Here is an 8,062-nt window from a genome sequence, read left to right as displayed (position 1 = left end):
GGAAGGAAGACAAGGGATCAAAATCTACAGGGGAAAACATTGAGTGAACTGAAGTACCAGAGGGAAAATAAGGATTTGAGGTGGGGTTTGGTGGATCCCAGGAGGCTGGCTGTGTTGTGACTGTGAGCCTGGGTCTAATGTGGGTCTTGCACTTGTGGTTATTTAAAACTCAGACTGAGCTGGAGAGTGTTGGTGTCTGTCCCAAGTGAATAGGGCAGGTTTGGCTGCCAGAACAGGCTGGAAAAGCCAGGATTTCAGCTATTCACTGCCAAAGATGGTGTCTGAGGGAATGGATAGTGCCTGTGAATCCCCTAGCAGGACCTGGCCCTGGGGTACATTCACTGGTAGTAGGCAGATGTTGTAGTAGGTTTTGAAAAGAAAATTTGTTCCAAACCATGATATTCTAAGCTTGGATTTGCTCATTACTAATTTTTCCAGGTAACACCCTGTGGAATGAGCCTTTATTAGTTGTAAACCCCTTCTGCAAGACAGACAAGCATTTTTCTACTTGAGTCATCTTCCAGCAATGAAAGTGAGTCCCCAAATCTGAGAAGAGATATTTCACCCACTAGCACAATCATATATATTTACAGGCTGTATTTATGCAAGGGAATGTACTAAAATTTTTAGTCTGTTCTTTTGCCAGGTCATCTTATAAAATCTGAATATGCAGATGTGGTGCTCCAGCTCTCTAGGGTGCTGATTCAAAGCATTGCTGGTGCCCCCATTACCTTTCCTCACCATCTTTAGCCATGCAGAAATGCAGCTGGAGAGGAGAGTGGTTCAGTGTCCCAGTATTTGCTCCTCTGGATTGGCTGTGGCCTCAGAGATGCTCATGATCTCTCTTTATTTAATAAAATCATCACTCCTTCTCAGATAGTTTTTCCCAGTTGAATTTATCGGTTTAAACAACTCAATTAAAAGGCCAGAAAAACGTCCTTCAGGGCATTGCCTTTCATCACTGGTGAGAGGATGAATGCTGTACAAAGAGATTGCAGAGATGTGACAAATAGCATTGCAAGTAAGCCCTGAAAATAAAAAGAAAAGGAAACAAAATTCCCAAGCAAATATCTACATCTTTTCTATGTGTTACCCCAAGCTGACCTGGCAAGACAACACAGCCCCTTGCACCTGGCTGTGCTCTTGGCTGAGGGGTTGAACTTTCTCCCTGGTGGCTTGTGGGTCATACAGGGGTGTTGTGGCTGTACCCTCTGCACTTCCCATCCAGCAGGGATTCAGTCCAGGGGAAAATTGTTCAGACACCCCACCAGTGTCATGCTGCAGGCTGCAGAGAGGCTTTTCTTAAGAAAATTATTGTTTTTATGGAAAATCAGCCATTAAGGTGGCACTGAGGCTGGTGCTTTCTTTGGTAACTAAGGCAGTTTCTGCTGTGTGTGTAGAGGCTCAGCTGTGCTCAGCTTTGTAAAACCAGAGCAGAAGATGTCTTTGTGTCCAAAGAGATCATGATCTATGATGGGACATCCCAGGTGGACACCACTGGGCATGGGGAGCAAGCAGCTGGTACTGGCTAGATGGGAGAGACATTTTGCTGTAGGACAGTTTTCTGTGTCCCTGTTCTATGAAAGCAGGGTCCTGGAATCCACAAAATTTTGCTGGATTTATTCTTTCTGGGCTTCTGCCTCTTTTTTTTTTTTTTTTTTTTTTTTTTTTTTACAGCAATGGTCTAAACCACAAAGCCAGCAACAGGACTTGTGTTTCTGGGACAGCCCAAGGCCAATGGAGTCAGGAATGGCAGGTGAGGCTCAGGCCCAGATTGAATCCCTCAGTCATGAAGAGACACAGGAAAGTCTTGAGCTGCTACATAGCCCGTATCTAGACTCTCTTATCCTCCACAGAACTGTGAATTATTGAGAAGGTAGATGTAATTAATTTTCTTTTTTTTCAGTTCAAATAGCTCAAGTATTTGCAACTTGCATACACTTATTTTTTTCCCAAGAAGCTGCAGATGCTACACAGTGCAAATGTGTTATGCATTGAGGTTGCATTAATTCTTTATATTTCCTGTGCTGGAGATATGCTGGAATCACTGAGCAGGAACTTTGGCAGATTCAAAACAAATGTTGAAGAAACCCAAACAAGAAGTCACAGAGAGCAAGAACCATTGAGAAAGTCTCTTCCACAGTGATGCTGTAGTCACCATGGCAAAAAAATTTTGAAACAACCCAGGTAAGGCAATTAGTTTTGCTTCATTTCTTCCTGATTGTTGCTTTGCCTTACTGTGTTTCTCCACATTTTCATAGAACATGGTGAAGCTTACCAGGGCTGCTGCTGGCTGGAAACTGATGGTAAATCCAGGTGGATCCTCATGGCTTATTGTGGGTATTGTTTGGGAAGAATCCATTGTGAGAGGAGCAGGATTTGGTCTATCGTGGGGCTGATGGCTGACTTTGTCCAGTTTCAACTTTATTGAGTGCACAGACATCCTGACCTTTGGCCTGGCATATGGGAGGCCAGCATGAACTAGAGGAATGTGGGTTTTGGTGGCTACAGTCTCTGTGTCAATAGATTTTCTGGAGTTTTGACACAAAGGAATTCAAAAACCAATAGCAAACTGACCCTGCTTCCCATGGGTCGAAAATGTCTGAAGAGGATCAGTTTGAAGCTGTCAAAATGTTTCCTTCAAGTTGTTTTCAGCAGGAAGATGATCTGGTGAACTGAGTCCTGCTCAGGGCAGAGCCCAGTGTTTGCTCTGCTCCACCAAATCTTGGCAGAGTTGAGCAGGAAAGAGATCCACAGTATTTTGGGGAAAAGAAGGCTCTCCATCAGCCTCCCTTAAGCTAATCCTGTCCAGCCTCACAGACATCTCAGCAGTGCTCTCCTCTGAAGGACATCAGGCATATCTCCCTGCTCCACTCTTGCTCTGCCTGTATGGTACCACGGCTGTGATCCTGCCTGAAGGTCATTCACCAGGGCAAGCTCAGGGGTCCTGTGGAAAATGGCACACCCCTGCAGAGTTAGAGCCTGTGCCATCATGCATATAGACAAGTGGTGCAGCATGGAAGCTGTTCAGGCAGCTCTATTTCTGGCGTTTTGTAACTTTGGAGTGCCTGCTTTTGCAACCTGAATAATGTTCTTTTAAGTATAGAGTTTGGGAGGGTTTTTTTTTTTTTTTTTTTTTTTTTTTTAGGATGTAATTATAATCTTGTTCTACATAATTTAACAGCATCAGGGCAGGAGATTTTTATCCAAGGCTGGAAGTAATTGTCAGGATAGTATTGAGCAGCCAAGCGGCTCCAGGGAAGGACAAAGCTGCTCATTTCCCAGTCACAAAGTGGAGAAGAGGACAAACCCACCCCTGGGTCTGCACACAGGGCCTCTGCAGTGGGCAGGATGCCTTGTGAACCTTGAAGGGGCACATTGAAGGGTAAAGATCATCACCAAAATATCTGCACCACAGATGTAAAAGAAATGAGTGGCATTTGGGACTTTGTTCCATGGGCATGGTGGCATGCCCAGAATTGACTGCCATCTCCTGTCCTGCTCTTGGTGTGAGGTGTGGAAGGTTTGAGGGTTATCTCAGGCATGGGGCAGCAGGGTTTGGGAGCTGGGGGTGTGGGTCAGCTCAGCACAAGTGTCATTGGCCAGCAACTGCATGAGAGGACCCTGGATGCTCCTTCCTCACTGTCCCCTTTGGGACCTTGAGTTCTTTGTGGTGATGGGTTTATAAAAAGCTGCTGGTGGTGGTGGCCAGCACCAAACTCAAAGGACTTCTGCCACCCGAGTCTCCTTGTCCAAGCATCTGAATATGGGTTAGTGCTGATCCAGTTTACATGGCTCTGATGATGGGAAGTAGATGGAATTTCATCTCTGTTTCTGCTTTCCATATGTGTTGATCTGCATGGCCAAGAATCTCACCTGGAGAGAGGCCAGGAGGGGTGGGAGAGGACTCTGAAAGGGTACAAGGGAACAGCCGATTTCCTAGATCATTAATTTACTATTTGTAGCCAGAGCGTTATTGGCTCAGGATGAAGGACTGCCAGGGACAGCAGTGGAAATGTCTGCATGATGCAGATGGTTTTCTCTTCTTAAGGTCACTGTTGAGTGGCACAGCACTGGAGAAACAGGAGCAGTGAGTGCCTCCCAAATTCCTGTGCTCCTGTCCTCAGACCCCTGGGTGCTGAGGACAAGGCAGGATGTGCTGGTGGGACAGGGACACTCGAAGCTGCCTGGTCTCCCCTGTGCCCTTCTCTGATTTGGGTTGCAGTCCCTCTCTCCTGTCTCAGGATTAACTTTCTGGTTGAAGTTATCAGGTAAAGCCTCCTGGTTTTGACAGCAGAGGGTCTGGATTCCCTCCAATGCCAGTTCTAATTGTGGTGCTCTTTGACAGGGGAAAGCCTCCTGGATAGCTCTGCCAGCTCTGCTTCTATGTCTTTCACTGGATGCTTCGAGTTAGAAGAGTGAAAAATGGAGTGTGATGGAGTATTAGCAGAAAATCAGGTTTTTAAATGAGGCTAACCAATTTCTCCACTCACAGCCAAGTCCATCACAGCTTCTGACTCGACTCCTGTTCCTGTGACAAGACCTGTACTTGGGGAACTTGCCTATCAGGTGCTGGGATGTCCAACCCCGTGCTGCAGCAGGCTCCCATACAGCACATCACTCAGGAATGTGTCCAGATGGCATTTGAATAATTCTGTTTTGGTACTGAATACTCAAAACTTTTAGCATCTGGTTCAGTGGGCCTAGGAAGCTGCTACTCCTTGGGAAGCAGAGATTTGTGAAGGGCCATGTGTTGTGCCCATAAAATGAAAACCTGGGTGTTATATCCAAACCTGATGTGTCTGCCAACAGAGAATGAGACCCCTGAACATCTCCTGCCCTGGGAAACCCCTGTGAGCAGATAATCCTCATTTCTCCCAAGCAAAGCAGAGCATCTCATTTACTCATGTTTGCTGTTTGTGTTTCCCTCTCCTTCCTGGTGGCTGTTTAACAGAAACCTTGGATTAGTGGCACTTCACTTGCTGTGGGAAAACCTGCTCTGGGACAGATTGCTTGGCCTCTGTTTTGCTCTCGGGTGGGAGATCTTGTCTCGTACTTGGAGGCTGAGAAAAAGCAACCCCTGTGTGGGGTTGGGAGCCAGCACGTGCTGGGGAGGAAAGGCAGCTGTCAGCCATGGCAAACGTGCTGCTGCTGGTACAAACTTGCCTTCCCACTGTCTTTGAGCACATGGGGAAGTGGTGCCAAGCAAGTGGCAAGAAATGACAGCCAGACTCCCTCTGTGCCGGGTTGTGCAGCCTCTGCAGTGTTTGCAGCCCCTCGCTGCATTGCTCAGCTGTCTTGCTGTACTAATGGCTTTGAACTCCTGCTTCTGAGGGGAGTGATTAAGGTGTTGCTGCTTAGTCATCAGCCTGTGCTTCCCATTTAATTTCTGATGAATACAACGGAGAGCTTAAGTGCCCCGTGATTGAAATCACAAGCGCCTTCCCCGTGGAAGGGTTTCAAGGTGCTCTTCCCTTCTGCCCCCTGGATTTTGGGGATTGATCTTCTCAGCAGCCCCAGCTCAGCAGAGCTTTTGCTTGTGATCAGGAGCTCACTGTGCAGGTGGCTGGCTGTTAAAAAGTGCTTGGTAACTGAGCACACAACAGCACCTGCAGTTACGCAAAAGAATTGCCAAGGTGGAGACTTTGGGAAGAGCAGATGAAACCCCCCACCTTCCTCACAGGCATTTTCACGTGGGGAAATCATAGAATAGTTTGGCTTGGAAGGGACCTTACAAATCATCTAATTCCACGCCCTGTCACAGGAAAGGACACCTTGCATATGATATATTGGAATACCTCTCCCAGGAGAGGTAGAGAATTTAGCCAGAGCTGAGTGGGAAGCACGTTTTCAATTCCACAACATTTTTTTGAGCTGTGGATGGGAAGAAAATATTAAAAATATTCTGCAGACTGAAAAACCTGAAAAAAAGTCAAGTTGGGTCAATACAAAGAGTTAGGTGAGACAGTGGTAGATCACTCCAGGCTCAAATTTTGCTTTTGCATTTTTTCCAAGTTTCAAAAAAAAAAAAAAACCCAAAACCAAAAAACAACCCCAAAACAAAAAAGGGCATTGTAGAAACTGTATCTTTATAGATGAAGCTAGTTTTTGTGTGCTCTGAATGTCACAGTGTTCCAGCAGTTTTCTAACATTTTTTCCTGAAATGTATTGAAAATTGAGCACACTCCTTGACAAAAAGGCTGGTTTTTTTTTGTTTTTTTTTTTTTTATTTTGCAATCTATAACAGTGTCTGATCCTTCTGTGCTATACTGAAAGGCATGAACACAAATTTATATGGTTCCCTAAATCTGACCTTCCTGACTGCCTCTGGAGATGCTCCTAACTCTCACCTGCTTTTCTTGAACTTTCAAATTAAACAAACCTTTTCTATGTGTTCAGTGAGCTGGTCCTCCATCTCTGTCCATGTTTGATGAGTCATTTGCTGAGCTTCTGCCTGGAAAAAGCCATGTTCCAATAGAGCTTGAAAAGCATTTTAGAATGAGCATCCCTATTACAATAAAATCACTAAGCAATGAAATACACTAAATTCTTACCTAAATAAATGTAGTTCTGTTAAAAATAAATACTCACCTACCAGCTCCTTCTATGAAAATTGAGAACAAGAAAAAAAAGACAGGCTGTATGGAAGGCTCTGCTAATATTAGCACTTTTTTTTCAGTGCTTGGAGAAATTTGATTTATTTAAAAAATCTTGGTGCAAATTCACCAGGCAGTATTGCTGAAGGGGTTTTTTTTTTTGGGGGGGGGGTTTGTTTGGTTTTTTTTTTGGATCATCAGATAGCCAAAGGCAGCATCAACCCCTCGTGTTTCACTGGGATTTAACTTTAAGCACAGACTATGTCCACACAAACATCTCCATTCAGTAGCTGTTACACTCTGAGGTAGGTGCTGTGCTTTGCTTTTCCATCCTGGTCATCCCTGAGATGATCACCACCCACACCAGCCTGGCTGGGGCTGCTCCTGCTGAATCCTTGTGATGGATCCTGAACTTCACTGCTGGGAGATAACAATGAAAGGACCTTGCTGGTCAACCTCACAAAAAAAACCCCCTCACCTCAAAATATTAAGTGAACAGATAAATTTTGGATTTTTTTTTCTCTTTCAGAGGAGCTTTTATGTTTCTAACTGTGATTTTTCAAGATTTCCTATATAAAAATTTTCCTTCATCCCTAGAGTTTAAAATCTTCAGTTCAAACTGAAAAATGGGAACATTTCATTTTCAAAACACTGAAACAATAATTGAAGTTTACTCCTGCTTTTCACTATATCCTGCAAACAAAAACAATTTGGCAAAGTTTGTATTCAGTTGGGAGATGTTTGGGAACTCCAAAAACTGTGTGTGGTTTTCCTCTGTAAAACAGTGCTGGGAAGTGACAAGTGCTCAGTGGGGCAGAAAAGTGAGGGATTTTCCCAAATCTTTGATGGATGATGAACAGTACACTGGCTAATGGAGAGAAGATGCTCAGAGCCTATGGAAAAATTGTGTTGCTGCAGAGATATTGGATAACACCCCTGAATGTCTGGAGCTAATTTAATAACAGCATTACTGCATGAGAAGGGAAATTGGCAGAAAAATGATAAAGGTGGTATTAAATGGACAACACCACTCATGACAGAGTTTGTACTGTTGTAAGGACAAAGTTTGACAGTCAAAGGAGAGCAGGAATCCTCCTGGAACAGATTAATACCAGCCAGTTCTTTCTCAGCGACTTCTTCCATTGAATTGACATTAACCCTAACCCAACCCCTAACCCTAACCCAAGTGCTCACCTTTACCCCAACCCTATTTTTCAAACAGAATTAAAAAATTAATTACACAAGTTCACTCATAGCCTCTGTACAAAAGTAAAAAAAAATGAAAGTCACAAGGTGGGACTTTATTCCCTATTTGTCCTTCAGGTGGGAAATCACTGCCTTTGTGTCTCCTTGAGATGTTTCTCCTTTTGTGTTTCCTGAACCCTCTCTCCTTGCTGCATTCACCCAAGCTCACCCTGGAGACAGGTATTCTTCCACTGGGTACATTCTGTGAAATAAATTGACAT

The sequence above is a fragment of the Onychostruthus taczanowskii genome, unplaced genomic scaffold (genome assembly GCF_017590055.1).
Source record: "Onychostruthus taczanowskii isolate IOZ18803 unplaced genomic scaffold, ASM1759005v1 scaffold24, whole genome shotgun sequence".
NCBI lineage: Eukaryota > Metazoa > Chordata > Aves > Passeriformes > Passeridae > Onychostruthus > Onychostruthus taczanowskii.
This window is presented reverse-complemented; position numbering follows the sequence as displayed.